Genomic DNA, 26,966 nt, shown 5'->3' on the forward strand with positions numbered 1-26,966 from the left:
ACGAAAGTTATGGTCCAATTAGCCTAAGTCTGAGAGTCGCTTGGTCAAGTATTATAGGCTTATGCCACTTCATTATTTTGAGTCTAGGCCACCTCCTTATATTCCTACACGGTTTCAATCATGTTGTTCAATATTTATGCATGTATGGTTTATTTCACATGTAAGGGATGGATTATTTATTTGTATGCTATTGTACGGGATGTCTAGTGTGAGGGGGTCGAAAAAGCACGAGGCTAATGCATGACCTCGTCCCTCGTGGGTGTGACGCTTGTTTTTGTCAAATCAAGTGTAATTGGATTTCCTGTGATTTTACACCCAATTGACTAGTAATATAGGAGTCGCCATTCAGTTCTATTCCTCTGGGCGCCGAAATCTTCGGCGCCCAAGCCTGGGCGCTGAAAATACCTGGGTACGTGTTTTTTCCTAATTCTTTGTGGATTAGAACTCTGCAATTCTATCTTTCCACGAACTCTCCCCTATAAATACAGCCCCAAATTCGACGTGAAAGGAACACACAACACACAATTCATATTCTGAATATTGACTCCAACCTTTAGCCTAAGCCTCACGCTGCGAAATCGTTCACGCTTTCTGTCGCAATCGATCCATAAATCGAACAGAACGTATCCTGTCTTGTAATTTGAGATTCGTTAAATAAAAAGGAGAAATAGCAAAGTCAAAGTGGTTAGTTTTCTGAGAACCGTGACACACCTCTCAAGGGTGTGTCCTAATGTGTCCCTTTTCGATGATTTAATCGCTTTCCTCGCCCTTTTTATGAACTGTTAAACTAACTAAATCTGATTGTTCTACCACGCCTAACAAATATAATATTTTTGGGAAATTGGATTATCATGCTAGGTCCCTTAATGCAATCTAAATCAGATAATCGCGATTGATCTAGTATTATACGTTGCATATTATTAAAATCAACTCACATTAATTTAATAGTTAACGCATGTCCCTTCAATTATTTATGCTGAGCTAGTAAGGATATCCTGCCTCTGGAGTTATCGACGAGCGAGTACTTCTCTCGTTAGTTACAGTCCCCCGAACCCTCAATCTCTACCTTGCGGGTGTATGTTGAGAGATCCCCATACTAGGGATCACAAGGGAACCTACGGCCGTCGTGGTCAAACATAATTGCACTCCCTTTATGTCACGATAACCGGGTTTTGTCAGTTTTTCTCATTGTTGTTAAAAACTGAATGGCGAATCCTATATTACTAGTCAATTGGGTGTAAACTCACAGGAAATCCAATTACACTTGATTGAATAAAAAGAATCGTCACACCCACGAGGGACGAGGTCACGCATTAGCCTCGTGCTTTTTCGACCCCCTCACAGGCGAGCCTATTTTAAATTTGAAGACTTTATTTTTCGAAAACTGCGGACCTGCGCGGCTAGTGACGCAGACCCCGCCCGCTGAAGGTGGGCGAGCCCTGTCCGCTATGGGTGGACGCCCCGCTCGCTGGAGGTGAGCGAACCTGAATTCGTCTTTTCGATTTGGGATTCGTGTGCCGCGATCTTGCCCGATTGAGGTGGGCAAGTCCCTATTTCATTTATTTTTTATTTTTTTTTGTGATTTCTTTTGAGAATTTCTTTTTATTCATTCTTATAGGAGTGAATTCTTCCGAGGGATGCTTGGATTTAGTTGCAACCTGAATGTGGGTTGACAATGTGTTTAGATGGACCATAGTCTCGTGGTCATCTTCCTACATGGTTTTGAGCTAGTCTTTTCGGCTCAATTTTTCCACTACTCGGGTCCTTGATTAGGGGACTATGTATAAGTATCAACGGCGACCTTTGTCTTGAGGTCGTAAACCGGTTTTTTTTTTGAGACATCCAGACACGTAGTCTGGGAATATTGTTTTAACTTTTCATAATATATATTTTCTTTCGAGCCCCCAAGCACTCGTGCTTGACGGTCATTTCTTGTCAAAGGGGTTCCTTGGGGATACGCAATTTGTGATGTCCTTGATCATGTTTGGGATTGTACTCGTAAGTGCGAGCGATCTTTGAAGTGGTGTGCTACTCTTGACAAAGTTGTGAGGTGCGACTTTCAGTAAGGAAATCGAAAATTTTCGAGTCGAATGGATGCGGCAGGGCCCAATAGAATTTAGGGCCTTTTTTGAGCCTGGGTTTATTTTTGGCGCCCAGGCCTGGGCGTTAAAGATTTCGGCGCCCAGCGCTGGGCGCTGGAAAAAATTTCTGGCGAGGTTTCTTGATGACACAGTTGGCCTCTTGATCGTTCGTTTTCTTTTTTTTATCTTTTGAACGCGTTCGTAAATGATACTTAGAAAAGATGATATGTATGTGCGAACGAGCGTTCATAGAATGGTCGTTGTGTGCGGTCCATTAATCAGTTTGCTTGAATCATTATATTTTTTTGGCAATGACTGATTTTGAATATTTTGCTTAGAAGCTTGATAGGGTTCAGGCCCATTCACGAAGTGGGCTCAAACATCGTACCCTTTCGATTGTTCAAACATTTGCTTCGAGATTTTTTTTATTTTGCTATGGTTGTTTCGTAGCTTGGAGCCCCCAAGTATGCATGTTGGGATGCTTCCTTTTGGCGTACGATTTTTGTAGGTTCTTTCGAGAAAGATGCCTTGGGGTTCCGCTCGTGTAGGTGCGAGCTATCCCTTCCGTGGTAATATTTCGCTACCTTTAATCCTTAATGTAGGAGTCGTGGGGCTTGCATTTTGAATTTGGGAGATAAGCAGTCTTTGCCTCTTTAACACATGCTCTTGCTCGTGCCCGCATTAGTGCGATATGCCTTCCACTTTTTTTAGACTTGTACCGTGGGATGGTTGAACTTATGGTGTGACGTAGGCTTGTGTGGCCTAACAGCGTGTCTTAGAACATTCCTCCAGGTGTTGGGATATCATTATTATATTTTGCATTGGAGTACTTCATCACGCCTCGTTCAGGTGCTTGAACAAGTGTAGCACCTTCTGCGTGGGTTTTCACGGCTTATTACTTCGTTCGATGCAAGGATTCATAGGTGTTTCTTTCTTATTTTTATATCTGGGCAAAACGTGACTAGCAGAAAGATTCAGCGCCCAGGCTGGGGCGTTAAAGATATCGGCGCCCAGCTCTGGGCGTTGAAATTGATTTCTGGGCAGAATTTTGACAGTTTTTTTCTTTCTTGATTTTTTCTTTCGCTTTTGCTTTGGAACGACCTAGACTGTGTAACGGGCGCTTGTAGGGCGAGCGTTATGTGCAGTAGTTTGATCGGAGTTTTGGTGACTCGCGATTTTCAGTTACCCTTGTTAGTGGGGTGACTTTATATATTCTAAGTAGCGCTTAGAATTTGGGAGGGGTTGTAGCCATTCTAAGGTTCGTTTTACACGATCAAAGCTTAGGATTGTGCCCCTATGATGTATGTATAGCATTAGCGTCGAGAATTTGCGATAAAATCGTCATTTCAAGGATTTTTAGAGTGTTTTTCTCAAGCCTCCAATTGTAGCTACGGGATTGGCTTGGTGCTATAATGCTTTGCATACTTTTTTATGCATTCATGGTGACACGGATCATGAATAGTTTGAACCAGACTCGTTTAGTGCGAGGTATGTTCGAGTAGTGATCTGCTACTTCTCTTGTAAATGTCGTATTGTGCGACATTGCCATGGTCAAGGTAGTCACATGCTGGAGTGTGCTTTGACCAAAATCTAGGTGCCTTTCTTTACCCATAATTATATTTAGAAATATCTTTGACTCACTTGCAAAACGCATACTTAGATTAAACCAACGACTCTTTATTATGTTCGAAGAAGTCTCTGAAAATTATTTGGAAATTATTTAAAATCCGAATCCTACTGTGTACAGTCCGAGGTGTCCTAAGTAAGTTGACTTATAGAAGGGGTCGTACAGGATTACATGAATGAATCAAAATACTGTTACGATTTTTAGAATGCTGTCTAAGGATTGGCTGGAAGCCAGGGTGCTGGCGTCAAGATATACTTGTGCCCATTTGGCATATGCTTTAGGCTTTTAAGGCCATCTTTTCCAGAATTGCGGGAATATAAACCGTTTTCAAATTGACTTAGATTTACTTGGTGTATGTCTGCACAAAAGGTCAAGGTATACTTAGTTCTTTCCCTAGCTCTTTCATTTCAATTTTTTAGCCCCCAGTTGCTGTTATGTCTTCCCATTAATGATGTTTCAGATTTCGATTTTAGATGCCCGTGTCATATGTCTGAGTAGAGTGAGCCTTGGTTAAGTGCCAAGTCGTATTGACAATGTCTGATTTTTTTTTCCAAAAGGGATTAGCAAGCATTTGAATTACCATGAACGGGTGCCCTGAGTTTGAAGGAACGATAGGGCGATTCCGTAGAACAATCCTTTTTATTGCAACCTTACTGCCTTTATTACTTGTTGGCGATTATGACTATGTCTAGTGGTGAAAGAAGGTCTTTAAGCGAACGGCTATGTCTAGTGGTGAAAGAAAGTCTTTAAGTGAGTTAGTTCGCTTTAGGGAGGTTCAAGTCGAGTACTTTAGAGCTCATGGACGCTTGCGCTAGCCCCCATTCAATTGAGGCAAAGCGATCTTTTGAGTCTTGGCTAAGTGCCTAGGAGTGTGAGTGCTCCTTCTGGCAAGGGTACGTGCCCTTATTATTTTTCGATGTGTGCTCATTTAATTTTGGCATCTGGATGACTTGGATTCTTCCTTTGACTTAAATTCTTCTTTCGACTTGGATTACAAGTAACTAAATTTCAATAAGAGACTTCTATTCTTTATTCTTGTTTTTCTATAGGCTTTAATATCTTTGCAAATTGGTTGGACCGAATCATGGATTGCCTACGTATCCGCCTTAAATAGATTTAATTTGGAATCAGGTCTTGCGTAGTTCTTAGCCTAGAAAATGGTTTCTTAGAATGCCGATTTTAAACAAGTTCGTTCTGAGGTGGAATCGTAATGTTTGAAATAGGATGAGATAAGTGAAGTTCATCATTATTTTAATCTACTACTTTGCCGTAAGCCAAAAATTTGTTTTATTATTATTTTTTAAGTACATGTATTTGCACAAAAATCTTTTCGTGTGTTTTTTTTTTTGGTACGTATATTTGAATACGTGTTGTACCCCACCAATTGTTCGTTATTTTTCCGTGCATGTGCAGATAAAATGACGAGCGCTTCTGGAAAAAATTTGGCAGGCAGAGAGATTCAGCGCCCAGGCTGGGGCGCTAAAGACTTTGGCGCCCAGCTGTGGGCGCTGAAAATTATTTCTGGGCGGATCTTTTTTGGTGCGCTAAATGCTTCTTTTCCTTTTTTTAGACGAACTTTTAGAGGCGCTTTGCAAAGTTTGCTTTTTTATTATTTATTATTTTTTGTACTTTTCATTGGTCTTCCTTTTTTATTCGTGACTCAAGACGGCTTGAAAGATGGGTTGAATGAGATAGGATAAGTTGCATAGGTATTAGTCAAGCATGAGGATTACATCTGCTAGGACTCACAATTTGTAGCCTCGTGCTAGTGTCATGAGTTTACATCAACCAAGGCCAATGAGTAGCGTGGGGACGGCTCAAGGGTATATCAACAGGATGTATCCAAACAAGTTATATGGTCCTTATGCTAATGGTGGTGTAAGAGCAGGTTTGGGCTTTGGAAATGATGAGCATGACGCACGTGTCAATGGTAGTGTGTGGTTTGCGGTTGACAACAAGTTCAGGAACAAGAGTCGAGGTAATGGTTTCTTGGGTTATGGCAATGAGAACATGGATGGGTTAAATGAGCTGAACAGGGGCCCCAGAGTGAAGGCGTCTAAGAACATAAGGATTGGAAAGGGTAGACATCGTAAAATCTTATGATTTGGATTGGTTCACTCAATTCTTTTCCTTTGCTTTACTTGTGTAAATTACGCACTTTGGAAGGCACGGGCTAAGTATTTCGTGGCTCGCTCTTTTCGCTCTCCCTTTTCTCTTTCCTTTTTTCTTTCTGCTTGGGATTTCTCCCCAACATAAATCCTTCAAAACAAAATTTATTTGGGCTAAAAGGGTGGATGGTTGTGGTCTTTGAGTCACGAGGCGAGACCGAGTGAGCCTCGTTTGATAGGCCTATGGTGGACCTTTAAATTGTCTTACTTTGCAAGCGTATTTAGTCGTTTCTTAAAATGTGCAAATAGCGTAGATTCAAAATGTTATTTTTACCTTATTGAAATTTAACGAAAGAATTACATCGAAAATAATAATTTTTTGTTTCTTTTCAGACTCCAGTTTCTGGGATTTAATGGGAAGTTTTGATTTAGACTCGAACTTTCATTAATCTCTCTGATTATGACCCGTGTATGAATACGAGGAGGAGGCCTAGACTCAAAATAATGACGTGGCGTAAGCCTATAATACTTGACCAAGCAACTCTCAGACTTAGGCTAATTGGACCATAACTTTCGTTGCTTGACACTTTAGACTTTAACCCTTGGGTGTTCATTTGTCATGCGCCATTTTGCTTAATGTCGGCAAGGTAGTTAATTGGGGAGATCGAATTTTTATTTTTGCAAGGCTAGAATCATTAGTGCGGCTTCTCTCTTAGTGTGTATTGCTTTTACCCCAATGTAGCCTTATGGCATGCCGATTTGGGTATTTTCATGGTTTGTCATGTTGCATTCATGGAAAATCTTTTAGTCCGTACTTAGGAGTATTTAAAGGAGCGAGTGGCTCGAGAGGACTATGATAGTCATGACCCAATGTGATCATAAGCCTTGAGGCCATTAACTTTTTTTTCTTGCCAATGGTATTGACACCTTAGGTTCACTTTGGGGGTTGTGCGACTATGGGGGAATGATTTTCAGAATGTGACTGTTTCCATTTTGCAAATACTATAATATATCCTTTTTATTGGTGAGAGAGAGTATTGAGGCCGTAGACTCTTAGCAAGGGATGACAATTACATATGGGTGCTTATTGATTTAAATGTTAGGAAGGGAGACTCAATATGTTTTAACCTTTTTATTTGCAGAACGACACCAAGCATTAGGACCGATTCTATGGATAAGACAACTAAGACTTAGGATTTAGATTGTACTTTGGCATAGAGTAGTCTAGACTCGGATTTATTTTTTTATTCGAACATTATTTTTCTTGAAAACTTCATTTGAACATTATTTTTTTTTGAATACTTTACCCATGTGACATTCAAGGTCGTTTAATTAGCATGCTCGGTTTTGGTGCCGAGCGTTGTCGTCGTAGGAGGCCTAACAACGACACAAAGAGTTATTTATTTTTATTTTTTAGTCGCTTTTAGAACCGAGTGCTTTTTCATACGCCCTCGTAGCAAAAAAAAATTCACGAAAAGTTTTTTTTTGCTACATATTTTCTTCATGCGTGGGCACCAAGGCTGCTGTGCCTGACCAAAACGCCAGGCAGCAACTTCAGCGCCCAGCGTAGGGCGTGAGAAATTTCAGTGCCCAGCCAGGGGCGTTGAAAATGCGTCCCTGGCTGGTTCTCGTTTTCTGTTTGCGTCTACTTTTATTTATGCGACTTCGATTTTGCGTGCTTGCCTAATAACGTCCTTTACGCGTTGTGCAGCGTTTTGGGATTCGTTACAGGCCATCCCGAGCGTCGCTTATTTTTGTGGCGATCGTTCGGGCTTGCGGAACACGTATTTTGGTATAACTCTTTGGCCAATTGGTTCATGAATGTTTGGGCAATTTTTAAGGTCGTTGGTTTTTCTAGGATAGTTTGTCACACACAATCATATATTTCGCTACACATAACTAACATTCCATCATGAGGCAATAATAATATGTCATGTAGTTTATGATAGGCTTCTATGGGTAGTTATTTGCGCCTGGCTTGGTACCGCTTCTATCGTAGATCCAACACATGCCCCGGTCGAGGTAGTGTCTTCAACAGACGAATTTCGCTCAAGAGGCCGACCCGCAAGTGCAAGCCAAGGGGGCATGCAGGCGAGAGGGACCTAATGGGCGAGCGATTGGGTTTGGGACGGGTGTACTACTAGTGAAAGTGCCGAGTGGACAACATTCGAAGCGTATGCACCCCCCGGTTGGCGATGGGTATCCTTAGTCCCAACTCCCGAGATGAAACACCAAGGGAGCCAAGATTCGTGATGCGGTTCTGCCCGTTCACATTAATATGCCGATTTTCAGGTCGTCCCAACTTGATGGGGAAATAAACGCGGGGTAGGATCGTTTCACCCTTCGGCTATTTTGATTACCTACAAGCACAAGTATTTCCTTCACTATCCCCAGGGGAGTCGCCACTGTGAGGGGGTCGAAAAAGCACGAGGCTAATGCATGACCTCGTCCCTCGTGGGTGTGACGCTTCTTTTTGTCAAATCATGTGTAATTGGATTTCCTGTGAGTTTACACCCAATTGACTAGTAATATAGGAGTCGCCATTCAGTTTTTAACGATAATGAGAAAAACTGACAAAACCCGGTTATCGTGACATAAAGGGAGTGCAATTATGTTTGACCACGACGGCCGTAGGTTCCCTTGTGATCCCTGGTGGTGGGGGTCGCTCAACGTACACCCGCAGGGTAGAGATTGAGGGTTCGGGGGACTGTAACTACCGAGAGGAGTACTCGCTCTTCGATAACTCCAGAGGCAGGATATCCTTACTAGCTCATCATAAATAATTGAAGGGACATGCGTTAACTATTAAACTAATCTGAGTTGATTTTAATAATATGCAACATATAGTACTAGATCGAGCGCGATTATCTAATTTAGATAATTTTAAGGGACCTAGCATAATAATCCAATTTCCCAAAAATATCATATTTATTAAGCGTGATCGAACAATCAGATTTTAGTTAGTTTAACAGTTCACGGTTCTCAGAAAACTAACCACTTTGACTTTGCTATTTCTCCTTTTATTTAACGAATCTCAAATTATGGGACGCGATACGTTCTGTTCGATTTATGGATCGATTGCGACAGAACGCGTGATCAGTTTTGCAGCGTGAGGCTTAGGCTTAGGGGTTTAGAGTCAATACTCAGAATATAATTGTGTGTTGTGTGTTCTTTTCACGTCGAACTTAAGGGTCTATTTATAGGAAAGAGTTCGTGGAAAGATAGAATTGCAAAACTCTAATCCACGAGGAATTAGGAAAAAACACGTACCAGGTATTTTCAGCGCCCAGGCCTGGGCGCCGAAGATTTCGGCGCCCAGCTCTAGGCGTTGAAAATAGGATCCAGGCAATTTCAGCGCCCAGGGCTGGGCGTTGAAATTGATGTTTGGGCCGCTTCTTTGTCAGATTCGGATTCCTAGAATCCGGAGTATTTGAGATTTAATTGAGTCTTTTAGTGCGTATTAACCTTGTGACGGGATGCGTCTGGGCCCGTTACGAACTCTAGGCTCGTTAGGATTTTAATTAATACGTAACTCTTATTTTCGAATCGTATTAGGAATAGGATTCTCTCGCAATTTCTATCTCATTTAGGATTTATGTTGGAGTGCAACAGCTAATTCTGATAGGTTTCTATCTTTTATGACTGGCCACTTTTAACAACTACCCATTACGGCATTTACTATTTTTAGCAGGTTTCCATAAATAGCAGGTTTCTATAAATAGCAGGTTTCGGGTGAAATGAAGAGGGTGATTGAGATTCGTTATTTTATAGGAGATGCGTTGTCAAGTGGAGATTTATGTTTGCATCATCGAACCTTCCCTTTCGGGAATGGGGACAAAAGTAGGTGTCTACATCTAGCATACTTTGAGCCAATTATTTGTACCTCGTTGTACTATTTATTTTACCACATGTGAAGGGTTAGCTCACGTAAGCCACCACACATGTAGGGTTCAGTTGGGAATATTATGTATGAAATGAATTAGGATTTGTCGTGCAAGGGCACAACCCTCATGTTAATGTGCATGATGTGGAGTCTCACTTTGGTGAGGAGGAACATGGTAGTAATTTCACAAGAGTCTTGCTTGGTTGATCACAAGTCCTAAAGCATTTAAAATAAGATTGTTTTGGTTGTTGTTTATTAATTGTATGGGTGCATGTTGGTGAGTCGTGAGTTCGCTTTTAAATAAAATATTAATAAACGTAAAGTGCAACCAGAACAAGCTTCAAAACTCTTGGAACGTATATACCTTGAGTATGAACAATGGGGGGAGTCTTGCCGGAAAGCTCGTACTCCTACTAATGATACAAGACGTTGTTTCATTTATATTATGCGCAGGAATTCCGTCGGTATGGCCTGACACTCGGTATGGCCCGATTTTATAATTTATTCTTTGGTGTATGGTTGGCTCCCATCACCTTTCCTTTATGGAATTCTCTTTTGGCCCGTTCGAAGCTTATTCTAATTAAATTGTGAGTCAAGAGTCGAGTCTTGTATCTCATGATTGTTTGTTAATTATTATATGGCTTTTTCATGTTGATTAGTACTTAGTGAGTGATGCATGTTTTAGTTTCATTTACTCTATGCTTGCAAGTACTCAGCTTTTGCTGACTACGTGCTTTGTGTTTTTCTGGTCATGGCCTTTGCCTTAATGACCCTATGATGATCCATCATTTGCAGTTGCATTGTTGGGGAGTAGAATAATATAGCAGGTTGGTAGATCAAGTACGATCGAAATCATGTGGCTTGGGATGATTGAGAGAGTTGCATGCTTTCGTTCTTTGAAACTTTTTTATTTAATACTTTAATTACGTTTGAAATTGTTGAACTATTTATACTTTGGTTTTTGGGCCGTCATGGTTCCAAATTGTAGGAGGCCTCGATATTTATTAATTATGTTTTCAAAAGTTAGTTGACATTTAATTCGGCTGCGTAATTCTGGTAATAGCCTTAACCGTTATCACGGTGGCGGTAATACTTTTGTAATTCCTTTATTTTAAGTTGGAAAATGGTTTTATAAAACCAAGGAATTATTAGGGTGTTACATAATCTGATTGAAAACGATTTTCTAAGATAAAATCATGAGAACGGAATTGCAAAAACAGCCTCGAAGTGATGTTTTTTGGGCGTTTTTGTTAATTTTCGAATTAAAATTAAAAGTGTCGGAAAGTATATCAATTAAAAGGTCGACCTAAACAACTCGGAATTTATTGAAATTTTGTCACGATGTTTCTGGGTATATTCTTGATCGAATATAAAAATTTCAGATTTTTCCAATAAGTATAAACCCTAATTTTGGTTTCCCCAAATTCGTAAAAATTAGGTCCCTAATTGATTTTTAAATAATTTAGATCTAATAATTCGGTTAATTGGGAAAGGGAATATAGTTTTATGGGTCAGTGGCTATTTTAAAAAATTATTGGATTAAAATTTTGAATGATTTTGTTAATTTTAATTGCACTTAAACCTAATTATTAAAATCTGAAATTTAAATGTTTAAAGAACGATTTAAAGTTTTGGTTTTTGTTATTTAAAAGTTCAAATTTTTGGTTGATTCGTTCGTTCTTAAAATTTGAATAATGTAGCCTTGATTTAATATTTTAAGAAATTGGATTGTCGTTAATTTTATTAAATCTTAAAACCCGTTGTTTTCCGAAAATATAAATCGTAACTTTTTATGAAAAATAACATTAATGCAAACGTTCGTGAAATTAATTTTTTTTGCCGTAGTACGAACCAAAGGCACGAACACGAGGGTGAGTGGACGCGTGGCTCGCGAGCCATGCGAGCTACCGCATCCGTGCCAAGCCGCAGCGACGCGGGCAGCAGCATAGGCGTTGCGTGCAGCGCGCGCGCTGGGCGAGGGCGATGGGCGTGGGCGTGGGCTGCGAGAAAAGCAAGGCACGAAGCCTTGCGACGTGCAGCGATGCGCAGAGCTTCGAACGAAGCGCGCAGGGCAGCAGCTGCTGTGGGGATGCGTGCTCGACTGCGGGGTATGCGAGCATTGCTCGTGTGCCTCGTAGGCCACACAAGCGCTGCGATGGGCTGGGCGCAAGCCTTGCCCAAGCATGCACTTGGACATTTTTTAAAAAATTTGTTTATTTCGTTGGGCTTGACGTGTTTGCATTAATTTGGGCTAACGGGATATTTAATTTAATATTTTATTTACTTTGGCCGGGCCGCGAGTTTTAATTTAATATTTAATAATTAATTATCCGGAATAATTATTGGTTTGAGTGGGAGCCACTAAATGAAATTAAAATGAAATAATTATTTTTTAATTTATTTTCGTAGGTCGCATTATTTTAATTAAATTCAATTTTAATTAGAATAAAGTCTAAGGATTAATAATTTGGAAATTGATTAATCTTTTAGGACGTGTTTATGTGAACGTGAATTTTAATTAATTCACGTAAATACTTGGATAATTATATGGGCCATTCGTTTTAGCATACGAATGGGTTAATGCATAGAATGTATATTTTATGTAATGTAGGTACTCCAAGTGACTAGTATGGCCATTTAGGATAGTTAAATACGGTCTGCGAACCGTTCTATCTTTGAATGTAAAGTTTTAAATATGGTCTGCGCACCATGGAAATTTTGATGTAATTTTATTATTTTCAAGTATTTCTAAGTTTAGAACTTTAAGTTAGCAATTGAACAAAGATTCAAGACGATGCCAAGCTAACAAGGCGGTGATGAAGATTGGATGCTTCAAGACAAGATATTTTGGGCCATACTAGTTCACCATTTATTTATGCATTCTGATATATATATTATGCTTGAATGTATGTATGTATACTTTGCATGAATAGGTTGTTTCGTATGACTCCATTAGATTAAGTTCACTAAATAATCGAACCAACATAGAAACAACTAGGTCCAAAGTAATATTGAGTTTAAAAATTGTCTTCCAAATCAATCACTTACAAAAATCTAAGGACCCAACGTAGTAGGTTTACGCCAAAGCGAGGTGCAATATTAGTTGACTTAGATGGTAAGGCGTCCCAAAGGAGCACGTTGATTGTGGTTTCAACTCAAACAACAATGGCATTATGTTGTGGCAATGGGATAAATTATGGTATTAATTTATTAACCAAGAGTAATTTGGAGATTACTAGCAATAGGTTTTGCTTACCTAGAATCTTAAACTACTTAAGACATGCCAAAGCTGCTTAAGGATTTAGGACTTTTAGGGTCTTGGAATCGTTTCATTCATTTTTGGACCATGTTTTGCTTTTTGCATGCATGAAATGTTTAATAGCTTTAATGATTGCATGTTAGATTTTATTTCAAAGTTATTAAAGTTATGAATGGTAATTTATTGCAAATTCTTTTCAAATGTAGTAATCAAATGGCCGCAAACATAACAACAATCATATCATCTGAAATTCTGGATGTCGAGTTAGACTTGACTAACCTTCTTGAATGGGAAAGGAAACTTATCGAAGTTTTGAAAATTAATGACATGCTCTATGTCATTGAACAACCTTTTCCTAGCTATGATGCGCAGGGTATGACTCCTGAAAGGTACAAAAGTTGGGCACCTCACAAGTACCTTGTCACGGAGTTTATCCTAAAGTATATTCCCGAAAGTTGGAGAGGGAGGTTCATTACTTTTGAGCCTCATGCTCTCCTAAGTCGTCTTGGGGATAGGTGTCGTGCGGGGTTTCAACCCATGTGCCAAACTGGTGGCAAAAGGGTTGATGAATTGGCTAATTTAATGAGTGATCTCAAACTCACTACCCCACACAAGTCGTGCCTAGAGAACGAGCTTCTAGAGGCACAAAAGCGCATTTACTCAATCAAGATGGACAAAAACACACCAATTCGGTCTCATGTGGATATGATGTCTGGATTGTTTTTCACAATCGAGAGACTTGGTGGTTCCGTCAAAGAGTCGATAGCTATTTCACTAGTGCTGAATTCTCTTCATAGGGATTATGAGGGGTTTAAGATGCACCATCTCTTTAATAAGAAAGAGACAACATTCTGTGAACTTGTGGAATTGCTCCAGAAATTCGAGAGAATCCTTAAGTTCAAGCAAGACCCTTTGAATGTGAAGTGCACCAAATTCAAGAAAGTGTGCAAGGGGAAGAAAAGCAAGGCTGGAACTTCATCCACTCCCGGAGGGGAACTCGCGCCTTCCAAGAGCAAGATGAGGAAAAATGCTTCTCCTTCAACATCGCAATGCTTCAATTGTAATGAAATTGGTCATTACAAGCGAGATTGCCCTAAACTAAAGGAAGATGAGAAGAACGGGAACGTTGCTTCTCCTTCACGTATGTATATACATTGTAATCTTGCTAATTCTACTTCTTGGGTATTAGATACTGGTTGTGGCTCACACTTATGTTCCAATTTGCAGGGACTAAGGAGAAGTAGAAGGCTTGATAAAGGCGAGATGGATCTACGTGTGGGAAATGGAGCACGGATTGCTGCATTAGCCGTAGGATCTTATTTTATTTCTTTGCCTAGTGGTTTTGTTTTGGAACAAGAAAACTGTTACTATGTTCCTAGTATCACCAGAAACATTATTTCGGTTTCAAGTTTGGATTCTAACGGTTTTAGTTTTCAATTTAAAGACAATAGTTGTTCTTTTGCTTTGAATGGAATGTTTTATGGTTCAGCTCAACAAGAAAATGGTCTATATGTGCTAGATACGAGCAAACACATTTATAACACAAATACTAAAAAGGCTAAAACTGGTGATTCAGATTTCACATTTCTGTGGCGTTGTCGATTAGGCCATATAAACACAAAGCGCAAGGAATTACTTCAACGAAAGGGAATTCTAGAATCATTCGACTTAGAGAAGATTAATCAATGCAAATCTTGTTTACTTGGCAAAATGACAAAGCAACCTTTCTCAAAGGTGGGAGAAAGATCAAGCGAACTACTAGGGCTAATACATACGGACGTATGTGGGCCTATGAGTACGAAAGCTAGAGGTGAGTTCAGCTATTTCATAACGTTTACGGACGATTTTAGTAGATATGGCTATATTTACTTAATGAAACACAAGTCTGAATCGTTTGAGAAATTCCGAGAATTTCAAAATGAAGTAGAGAATCAACATGGCAAGAAAATCAAAGCTCTAAGATCGGATCGAGGAGGTGAATATCTTAGACACGAGTTTGATGACCATCTAAAAGAATGCGGTATTCTTTTTGAATTGACTGCTCCGGGGACACCACAATGGAATGGAGTGTCGGAACTGAGAAACAAGACCTTACTCGATATGGTCAGGTCAATGATGGGTCAAGCCGAACTTCCTTTACAATTTTGGGGACATGCGTTGCAAACTGCAGCACTCACACTGAATCGTGCTTTGTCAAAAGCTGTTGAAAAGACTCCATACGAATTATGGACTTGGAAACTTCCAAAGTTGCGAAGCATATGTCAAGCAATTAATTTCGGACAAGATCAAACCAAAATCTGACAAATGTTTCTTCGTTGGGAATCCAAAAGAAACAAAGGGGTATTATTTCTACAACAAGTCAGACAACAAGGTAATCGTTGCTCGTGACGGTGTCTTTTTGGAAAGAAATCATATTTCCAAATTGACAAGTGGGAGAATAATAGACCTCGAAGAGATTCGAGATAAACAACGAACTAAGAAATCTTTAGAAGCAGTTCAGGTTGATGTACCTCCAAGGTCTTTAGAAGAGCCAGTGGGAGTAGTTCCTCAAAATGTTGTTGCCCCTCGTAAGTCAAAAAGAACTATATTTCAGCCGGACAGATGGACAGGTGTCCTCTTGACTGAAAACTTAGACGTTCTCATATTAGATAGTGATGAACCTATGACTTACAAGCAAGCTATGACGAGCCCAAGCTCCACTAAATGGTTAGAGGCCATGAAATCTGAAATAGACTCCATGTCTAAAAATCATGTCTGGGATTTGGTTGATTTGCCGGATGGGTTTACACCTATCGGATGAAAATGGGTCTTCAAATTGAAGAAAGACAAAGATGAAATTGTATACATATACAAGGCTAGATTGGTAGCAAAAGGTTACAGGCAAGTTCACAGCGTTGACTACGATAATAAGTGGTCGGTCGTCCGTTGTCTCATCATCCGTTGTCGAACCATCTGCTTTGCTGCTAGTACCAGGTAAACTCATATTGGCTAAAGTGAAAAAGAAGAAAATGGTAGAGAAATTCGTAACCAATCTCTTCGCTTTGGGCCATCTTTCCTGTCTTCCAAGCCTATAGAAAAGAATCCATTGGATTTGGGCGCTTTAGCCAAAACGAATCCTATTTCGGCTAGCTGATATCATCGGATACCTAAGAAAAGATTAGGGGGTCTTCGTCAAGACGCAGTCGGGCGCCGGCGGCTGACTCAAGTGCCCCCCGAACCGCGCGTAAAGTAGAGATCCGGAAACAGGTTCACGAATACCATCAATATCTACTGGGGGCCTTGAATATTACAATCTGTGGTTTTGTCATACAATAAGATCCAATTTTTTTGGACTCGTGCTCAGCTTGCTGCAGTTGTGCCACCCTCTTCCCTTCCTTCATGACAGGATAAATTCCAGCGAAGCCCCTTTTGAAGAACCGCTGTTCGCTTACTTTCTAAGGTCTAACCTTTCTCTCCCTTACTGAAAAGGCGTGTAACGCTTTCACCCACAACATACATGATAATGGAAGAAAGCCATAAATTAGAGAGTTTTTCCCTGGTGGAAATACGGGAAAACTCCATTAAATTCTCGATGGAAACGGAGTTTTGCGAATTCTCCCCAAAAAGGGGGGCGGCTGTGGTCGAACTCTACCATGAGTAATCAACAAATGGAGCCACCTCGAGTAATTGCGAATAAACCCATTTCTGTGAACCACACAAGACGAGGTACTGGAAATTATGGGTAACATTCTTACAAGTCATCCCCGTATTTTGCCACATACGTGGGTTCGGTAATTGAATCTTATCAGTTCAGTCAGCGGTACTAATACTTCTAAAAGGCGTTCTATTTGCTCGTAGCTCTCGTTTGATACCGGATAAAGCAAATCTTGGGTTTCGCTTCCCTTGTGGGGGTCAGCTGTCAGCGCGAGTCACCTTCTTCTAGGCTCCGCTGGACGACAATTCTGCTTTCATTTCCCCCGTATAGAGCACTGAGTTACTAAGGTTACGGTCTTCATCCCACAATGAGGTGGAATCACCCTCAGAATTTCATCTTGGAAATTGAAGCTAGCAGTTAGGCTTCAAGATCTTGAAATTCAGCACTAGTCACAGGATTACCATTTACCCGGTCAAAATCTTGGCTAATTGATCGAAATGGGTAGCTCCTGTAGACCCATAGATCATGGAACAAATAGGGTGGGTAGATCCCCCTCTTTAATAGCGGTATCACTACCAAAGACAACAATCCCTGACCCCTATCTATCGTCGTGGAAGCTGTTTCTAGGAGGAACTCTAGAGTATCAGAATACCTAACACGCGTTAAACACGAGCCGGGGGGTGCTTGCGGGAAGGGTGTGCCACGACGAAACAAGGGAATGAAAGGCCGCTTTGCGGGTCATTCTTTATAGATCAGATCTGCAGCGCTTACTGATTCCATCACAGCTGATACGCATTCAATTGCAAACAGCGCACAATAAGAATAAGACCTATAGATACTTCATAAGGGACCATTTGAGCTGCAGATCGGGCGAAATTCCCGCCAATGGCTGAGATGTTCAGTCGACTCCCTCCCCCTTTGTGGGGGTCCAGACCCCTACGAGTGAGCAGAAAAGGGAGGGATAAGGCCTGTAAGCTTCTTCTTTGATAGCTAGATATGACTCCGGTAGTTTCTCTACTGAAATCCCTGAGTCAGGTTGTTCCTGTCGGGTAAGAGTAGCTCGCACAATGGGTAGGGGTGAAGTACGCAATTGATTTCGTTCTTTTTAAGAAATGTATTCCCTTCTAAGGGAACCCGATGTCAAGCGGACGAATGAGAAATTGTGAATGAAGCGAGAAAAGTTGTGAAAGTAGACAGTCTGAATCTCAGGATTCATCTTCTGAATAGAGATTAGTCGGCGAATAAAGTCCGTCAGCCCAACTCATGCAACATTTAGAAAAGTTTCAAAGCTATTAGTTTTCTTCTATTATTACATAATATTGGCTTACTTGCCTGAAAACTTAATAGGAGAAGGTGACTGAGCTGACCGGAACTGTGACTGGCTTGCTATAAGAAATCTTGGGCAGCCCTTAGAGCCGGTCTATACAGGACTTCAGTGGATGCGCGTCTTGGGCTCTTTTACCCCATCAGCCGGCCGGTGGGAGCGAGAAGTTTGGGATATGTTTGGTGTTTCTTCCATCAATCATCCGGATCTACGCCGTATATTAACAGATTACGGGTTCGAGGGTCATCCATTACCCGAAGGCTTTGAGATCGAGGTCTCATTAGCCGAAGAAGACCCTCTCATTCGAATTCAGTGCTCTCCGAACCGTGCGGGAGGGTTTCCCATCACACGGCTCACCAACTTGATTTTCTGCGGAAACGTCCCAAGGCAGAGACAAGATAGTTAGCTAAGCCCCTTCCTTAGTTAATCAGAAATCTCGACTAGTACTCAGAGAGAATCAGCATCCACTTCAAGAAGATACAGTTCACTCAACGATTGCCTTTGGGTTCCGAACTCCATATGGGGAAGGAACGTTGTTGTTTGCGGGGTCTCGATCATTTACATGGACCCACTTTTCATTCCATTTGTGGGCCCCCGGCGCGAAAGCAGTTGATTTCGTAGTTTTAGAATTCTGCTGATCCCAAGTACTCCAGAAAATTCAAGCAAGGCAGCCGGTAAGTCATCGATAAGTTAATAATGGACTTAAACTACAAGATTCAACGTTAAAAAGAGTAAAACAACGAGATAGCGATAGCTGTAATAAAGCACAGGCTAATACGAGCCGACCAGAAGAAGCAAAGCTTAGATTACCAGATCGTGGACACAATCCTCCTAGAGATGGAGAGCCCCTTGCCTTTTCTAGCCTCTCCTTCTTGCCAAGTCTCTTGTTGATGGCCGGAAAACAAAGCAAAAAAGGAAGTCAAGCCCTTCTCAATCCCATTCGCCTTTAGGTGTGATTCAAAGAGGCCGCGGTAAGGCGAAGAAAAGATTCGCGTGGGCTATAGTAAAGGTGCACGGGGTCTTACCGTCTAGCCGTTGGTACTCCGCATCTTCACGGAGAATTCAATTTCACTGGGTCCATGTCGGAGACAGCGGGGCAGTCGTTACACCATTCGTGCAGGTCCTCCGAGCCTTGATGTCCAGCCGCTAATGGTCTGCACATTTTCGAGCTAACCGAATGTGATAGGGACTCTTTTCTGTGATATCTAATAGATAGGATCGAAGATCTTCGCGAGACGGCCCAAGCGAAGATCGGCACTCGATTGAGGAGCAGCCCTCAAAAAAAGGGAAAGACGCGGAGACGGCAGACTCGTGATCATCTCGACCTATGTACCCAAAGGACGGTACATAGGGAGAGTATAATCCAGTTACCCCAGGAAGCGGGGAAGCTTTTTCCAAGCCAGAAACCCGAGCCCAGCTTGTAAGCTTCGCTGCTCGAAAACACCCAGTGCTGACCACACTGAGAGACACGAACGCGCAGGTAACGCCCTACACGCGAATTTTCTTCCGAGGTCGAGCTTGAGCCGGATGATGAAAAATTATCATGTCCGGTTCTTTCGGGGGATGATTGAATCTATAAGAATTCACCAAACCTTTTCTCCAGTCGCGATGCTTAAGTCTATTCGGATAATCCTTGCGATTGCCGCTTTTCATGACTATGAAATATGGCAAATGGATATCAAAACCGCCTTCTTGAATGGTGTTCTTGAAGAGACTGTGTTTATGACGCAGCCGGAGGGTTTTGTCGATCAAAAGAACCAGGGAAAGGTATGCAAGCTTAAGAAGTCCATTTACGGACTAAAGCAGGCATCAAGGAGTTCGAATAAATGATTTGATGAAGTAGTCAATAAGTTTGGCTTCATCAAGAATCAGGAAAAATCTTGTGTATACAAGAAGGTCAGTGGGATCAAAATTGCATTCCTAGTCTTGTATGTTGACGACATACTACTTATTGGAAACGACATTCCTATGTTGGAGTCTGTAAAGACTTGGCTTGGAAAGTGTTTCTCAATGAAGGACTTAGGAGAGGCACAGTACATATTGGGCATCAAGATCTATAGGGATAGATCTAAGAGGATGATTGGACTAAGCCAAAGCACTTACATTGACAAAGTGCTAGCTAGGTTAAATATGATGGAAGCCAAGAGAGGCCATCTACCCATGTCACATGGCACATATCTAAGCAAGAATCAGTGTCCCAAAACATCTGATGAGCGTAGAAAGATGAGTGGAATTCCATACGCTTCGGCTATTGGATCCATCATGTATGCTATGATTTGTACAAGACCGGATGTTTCGTTCGCACTCAGTGCAACGAGCAGGTACCAGTCAGAACCAGGTGAGGCGCATTGGACTGCTGCCAAGAACATCCTAAAGTACCTGAAAAGGAATAAGGATCATTTTCTGGTTTATGGTGGTACAGATGAGTTGATTGTTAAGGGCTATACGGACGCAAGCTTTCAAACCGACAGAGATGATTTCAGATCACAGTCGGGGTTTGTGTTCTGCCTCAACGGCGGAGCCGTAAGCTGGAAAAGTGCTAAGCAAAGCACTATTGCGGATTCTACAACTGAAGCCGAGTACATTGCTGCCTCAGAAACAGCAAAGGAAGTTGTTTGGATTCGGAAGTTCGTCGAAGAACTTGGGGTTGTCCCCTCCATTAAAGGACAAGTGGCTTTGTATTGCGACAATAGCGGAGCCATTTCCCAGGCAAAGGCGCCTAGGAGCCACCAGAAGTCCAAGAACGTACTGCAGCGATTTCATATACTTCGAGAGATCGTTGAAAGAAAGGAAATCGAGATTTGCAAGGTTGGAACTGACAACAACGTCGTGGATCCATTGACTAAATCGTTGCCACAAGTGAAACACAACGCACATGTAGCAACCATGGGAATCAAGAATGTTGGAGATTGGCTTTGATTTTCTAAGTATTGTTTTAGAACAGTTGTTAGATCTATGTTTAAAACAATTAGTTTAACTATTTCATATTTATGAAATTTATTATTTCATATTCATTTAATTTGGTTTAGTATTAAATGATAAGTCCATGTGATTCAAATCATTCAAATGGGATGTCAAGATGGATTCTTCGACAAAGAAACACCCATAAGTGAACTTGAATATTGAAGTCACAAAGGATCCCTAATCCAGGTCATTGAAAGGTCGACGACCTATGACTAATGAAGATTACATTGCAAGTAGATTTTTTAGTTCTGTTTCTTGAACTAGAGTGACTGGATGTCAGAATCTTTTGCATAGATACTTATTGGATCTTGTATCGGATTGACCATGAGAACACTTTAGGAGATTAAATTCATGTCATAGGTAGTTCTCATTAATGGTGATTAGAACCGTTCCTCAGAACATGAGCGATTATGTCTGCTCGTTTGAGAATTAGTTCGCTTTGATGCTAGCTAAACGTCGCACCATAAAAGGAGGCTATAAAAGCAGTTATTGGGCGTACTATGAATCGAAGTGAGTGTTCATAGATTGCAAGAATGGATTGTCCTCCTATCTTTCATAGGATATGGTGTTGTTGTGTAACAAGGCCTCTCGGAGAGTTAGATACTGTAAAATGCATGGTCGTGCTCAGAATGGTTAAGGCTTAACCTTCTGTAAAAGTTTAACAGTTGAGCTCTGTAATCCGAGAAACACTTCTGGACCTAATAAGGATGGCTTGGATCTTACCTTATGTTCAGTAAGTAACACTAAGTGACAAAGGAATGTGAATGCACACTTGTCTGAATGACAAGTGGGAGACTGAAAGAAATATGTCCTTCACCAAAGGTGCATTAAGTCTAATACCAAGGTTCAGATTAATTGCGAACAATTAATTCAGCGAGATCAAGTGATCGGAACAGCTAGCTGGAGCAATGCTTCCGATCAATGAGTTCTAATGAATATTAAGCTCACAAATCACGCTTGACTGAACCTACAAGGCCACACCAATGGCACGTAACAGATCACCGGATTAAATGAATCGGAAATTCATTTAATAGCTTTTCGGGAATTAGTTTTGGAAAACGTATTATACGATACGACCTTGCATCGGAATCGTATATTGTATAGCGAATATTCGTAAGCTGGGCGAAACGAATAAATCGTATCGCACGACGGTGATTCGTCGTATACGAAACGATAAATAATATCGGAAAGATATTAATCGCGAATACGAAGGGCATCAGAGTTGCCGGCCCGTCGAGCCAAGCACGCAAGCGTGCAAGGCCCAACGAGCCAGCAAGCTCGCGAGCAAAGGAGAGCAGCCAGCCCGCGTGTGGGCGCGAGCACGCAACAGTAGCGCAAGCAATGAGCGGCGACGAGCGAGAAGGGCCATGGACCAGCTGCTCGGTCACGCGCGCTGTGGGCTTCGGCCTGCAGCGTGTGTTGCTGGGCGGCGGGCTGTGGTCCGTGTGCTTGTGTGTGGCCGGTCAAGGCTTATTAGTCTTGGCCGGTTACATCATTAATACAATAGGGCTATTGTACTATTCCACACAATTGAGTACACACAAGTTTTCCAAACCCTAAACCTAATTTAGTATTACGTTCTACAGTTTTCTCTCTCTGAGAAAGCTGTTCTTCCCAAAAGCAAAAACTCTTGATTGATTGTCTAAGCTACGGTTATCAAGACGGATCTGATCGTGTCGTTGAACCAAGTAGAGGAACGACAAGTGGAGTTCTAAGTTCGTGTTCATTGACAGATTACTAGGGAAAATACGCTTCGAATGTAAGTTTGCTTAATCTGTGCTTTATACATGTTTCCTGGCTTTGGGGATTGTTTCCGCACATGTTATTATGTTTAACTGTATTCCCCTACAGTTCTCCACTAGCAGGTATTCTATTAAAGACATTTACAATCAGATGAGAACTGCAAGGAATAAAGTAACTTGGCAGAGATATATTTGGAATAGGTTGACTATTCCAAAGCACAAATTTATTCTTTGGCTCACAATGCTTGACAGATTGAAAACAAAAGAAATACTTCACAAGGTGGGGATAGTAACTGATGACTTGTGTCCCATCTGTTTCACTCATACAGAAAAGATTGATCACCTCTTCTTTGCTTGTGAGTTTACCAAGCAGTGCAGACAGCTTATTATGGATTGGCTTGGGATCCATCTAAACAGAATCACTGTAACTAGTCTCCTCAAAGGAGTTCAAAGACACAATAGAGGCAAATGCAAAAAGGCAATTATTTTTACTGCCATAGCCAGCTTAGTTTACAATGTGTGGAAAGCTAGAAATGCAGTTGTGTGGGCTGCTAAGGTGCCTACTGTCCATTCTACAGTGGCTAACATCAAGGCAGAAGTCAAAGGAAGGGTTCACAATCTTCTTAGCAAGAAGTCTAGGCCTAGTGATTTTAATTGGTTCAATAGCCTGCAAAGGGGAGTTTTGCTCCTCCTGTTTGTTTTTGGGCTAGGTGTTCTTAGCCTGTTTGTTTCTTGGCCTTGTTGCTGCCTTCTTCGGGTATGCTTAAGGTCTTTGTTGTAATACTGTTTCTGTGCGAATCAATATATCCTTATTTGCTTGCCAAAAAAAAAACTTTAAGGATAAAGTATTGCATTCAATAGACCATGCATGAGCATACCATACTGATCAATTGAAGCATCATAATCGTAAGTTGTAAAAATGAACGGTCCACCAGAGGTTCGGTCAAGTTAGTTCCTCCATGGTACTGTATGGTACGAATGAGACATATAAGTTCATACATCAGTATTTTTTAATATTTATGCAGTAATTATTCCCTAATATTTCTTGGAGTACAACATTCAACAATGTTCCTTTTTCCAAAAAAGACCAGACTGCTACCATGTAATAGTTTTCCATTGTACCCCCTTATTGATAAAAGTGTGTTACTGGAAAAGCCAGGTCTTCAACAGGTCAATAAGGTATGGTACCGCCGAAGGAAGTAAACCTAACACCTAGAAAGACTAACCATCAAAAGCCATAAAACGCACTAAAAGAGAAGTCTCTTTCTTGATGTGCTAAGACTTCAAACCCATGCTAATGAGGAATAAAATAATCAGAAGCGAATAGTTGCCAATTTAGTTATTTCTTAATCAAGTGATTAGTTATTATTCCAGTTAAGTTTAGAGTACAAACACCAAAAAGAATCAAAGTTTAAGAAAATGAGACAGACTTAGCTCGTAAACCTAACCATCCAATCCAATTCTCTGTCCATAATTTTGCGATTTATTGGAGGGTCAGTGTAAATTGATCACAGTAAAATCCATTCATGTATTGATCTGCACATAAAGACAATAACATAAACAACAAGCAAGATTAGGGAACTGTTTTCTTCTATTACGAATAAGAGATATCAGCTAGCAAAGCAAACATATTTCAGATATGGCAGCTTACAATGGAAACAGGAGCATTTGCCTGCTGGAAAATAACCCATGGCACCCTAGTATCCAAAACACAACCATGTTTAATTTGTTGCCCACTTAATGTAAGATTTTGCAGCTGACCCACATACGCTACATCAATATTACCGTACGGATTTTCAATCTGTAATTAGCATAATAAAATTTCACAATTATCATTTGAACATACTTATCAAGTATCACCAAGTACTCAAGTCATCAGAACTTAAATTAGTCAAGAACAGGACAAATTTTATTATGAGATATAATTATGACTATATTTCCAACTACCAAAGAATTTTTAACATTCATTATAAATTAGTACTATTACATTATGGAACTAATCTGAGACAAGATTATGGGTCCTCCTTGTGACGGGTAAAGGTCATTTTTCTTCATCAAATCTACAATATAGGCGGTGAATTGTTGCATTTCATCCTAAAACATCATGACATCATCATTTAAAAAAAACAGTAAAATCAAAATTCACAACTACAGACATTGATTCACAAACATATAACTTTATTAAAAAAAAGGAATCAATTCAAGAACCACTTCGAATTATAAGAAGAAAATTACCTATTTCTCAACAAATAACACCATTGTTGCATCTTTCAACAAGATTTCCAATAACACCTTTGAAGATTCCAAGACCAACTAATTTTATGAATTTGGGCTTTGCATTGGAATCCTCGAAGGTGTTATTTGAAGACCTTTCCAGACACGACGATGGAGAGGTGCAGATCGGATTAAAGTAAACTTGGATACTCACATTTACCAGTAGATCGAAGAAGATATGTACGAGAGAAGATGGCGGAGGGACCACCACGGTGAAGAGGAGGGTGGGGGTACCAATGACATGTCGAGGAAAGGAAATCAACCGGACGAAGAAAAAGAAAGGGGTTGGACACCTTAAGGCATTGCTTGGGATTTTGTGATTCTACCGGTTCATTGAAATCCCAAATTTAAGGATTTAGGGTTTTCTGATATTGAGATTATTGATAGCAAATAGGCGAAGGAGAGAGAGAGGATAGAGGAGCTGATAAAATTTGACGAAGACAAATGGAAGATGGAGAGGAAAAATCGAGAAAGATTAGAATGGAAGAAGAGGTAACGCCATTGCAGAGGAGGGGGAAGCATAAGGATGCAGGAGGACGAAGACATGGAAAGGGGGACACCTGGATCATATGTTTTAATGAAAAATAGACAGCTGGCAGATCATGTGTGCAAGGAAAGGGGATGGAAGGACGGTAAATCATGAAGGAATTCAAGGGTGTGGAGGTAATTCCACTATTCTTAAGGGGATTTTAGAAGGCACAAACAGATAGATGGCCAATCATATGTGCAAGGAAAAGGGATGGCAAGACGGTAAATCATGAAGGAATTCAAGGGTGTGGAGGTAATTCCACTATTTTTAAGGGGTGTTTAGAAGGAACTCCTTGCATTTTAAAGGGTAGGATTTTAATAAATTCAACTCACCCTTCTAAAACTACGTGTGACTCAAATTGTATATTTTAACTAAATACGGAGGGGGTATTAAAATAAGAGGTAAGTGGATAAATGGACAATAAACAATTGTAACAAAAGATAGTGGGTATTAAAGTATTTAAACGAAAAAAAAAGAATAAATGATAAAATATTATTGTGGGGTCTTTGGTGTATGAAGGATATAATAAAATAAGGGGGGTATTTCCATAAATAGAAAGTAACCAATCATTAAAATACAGTCAATAATGAAAATGTAACAATCATTTTTATACGGAGAGAGTATCCAATTTTTTACTGATGAAAACCGAGAAATTCCAAATGATTAGTTTTTATTCAGTTTAGAAAATTTTGAAATCTAAGACGAAAACCAGTTTTGAACTTTTTGAAAACCAAACACTAAAATCCAAAATGATATTGAACGGACCCTTATCCCCTTGATTAACAGGAACACGTAAATCAAGGGGCATACACGGGAAAAAAAGGTAAAGTCATTTATTACCAAAAAAAATCAATAAAGCAAGTAAACGACACTTAAGCGGCAATTTGGGTTGAAATGTGTAAAACACGAGAAATTTCTAAATAATCTCCTTGATTGCAAAACAAGCCAATCATGTGGCAAAGGTAAAATAAACAAGAAAATATGGGTAAAAGACTAAAAGGGGAATTGCCAAAGGACATCAAATTAGCAGTTAATGTGGTTTCATCAAACTTTATCTATCTATCTTATCTATTTCATCTTTGGCTTCTACTTTTCTCTCATCTATGGCTTCTACCTTTCTCTCACCTCTCTTATCTATCTCATGGCTTTTACTTTTTTCACATCTTTTATCTCTCTCGTTTAATTTGTTCCTCTCTCATCTCTTTTACCTTTTTTTCCTCTCAATTTCGAGCTAACAACTTAGTTTTATACAAATTTTTTTTTACAATATATTGTCAGTCTCTACTAATATATGATCTCTAGCATATGCCAAGTTGCCAACAATTACCTGAATCAACTCCCTCTCATCTATTTCATCCATGGCTTATGTATTTTTCTCATCTTTCTCATCTCTCTCCTTTGCAAACTAGCAATATATTGCCACAACTCAATTTATAAATCTATATATTACAATCAATCCATACTAGAATACAATAACCGATAATCGTTGTTTCAGATTGTCGGCGTATGCTAACAATTACTTGAATTGTCCAGGGTCTTCA

The sequence above is a fragment of the Spinacia oleracea genome, chromosome 3 (assembly GCF_020520425.1).
Source record: "Spinacia oleracea cultivar Varoflay chromosome 3, BTI_SOV_V1, whole genome shotgun sequence".
Lineage (NCBI taxonomy): Eukaryota > Viridiplantae > Streptophyta > Magnoliopsida > Caryophyllales > Amaranthaceae > Spinacia > Spinacia oleracea.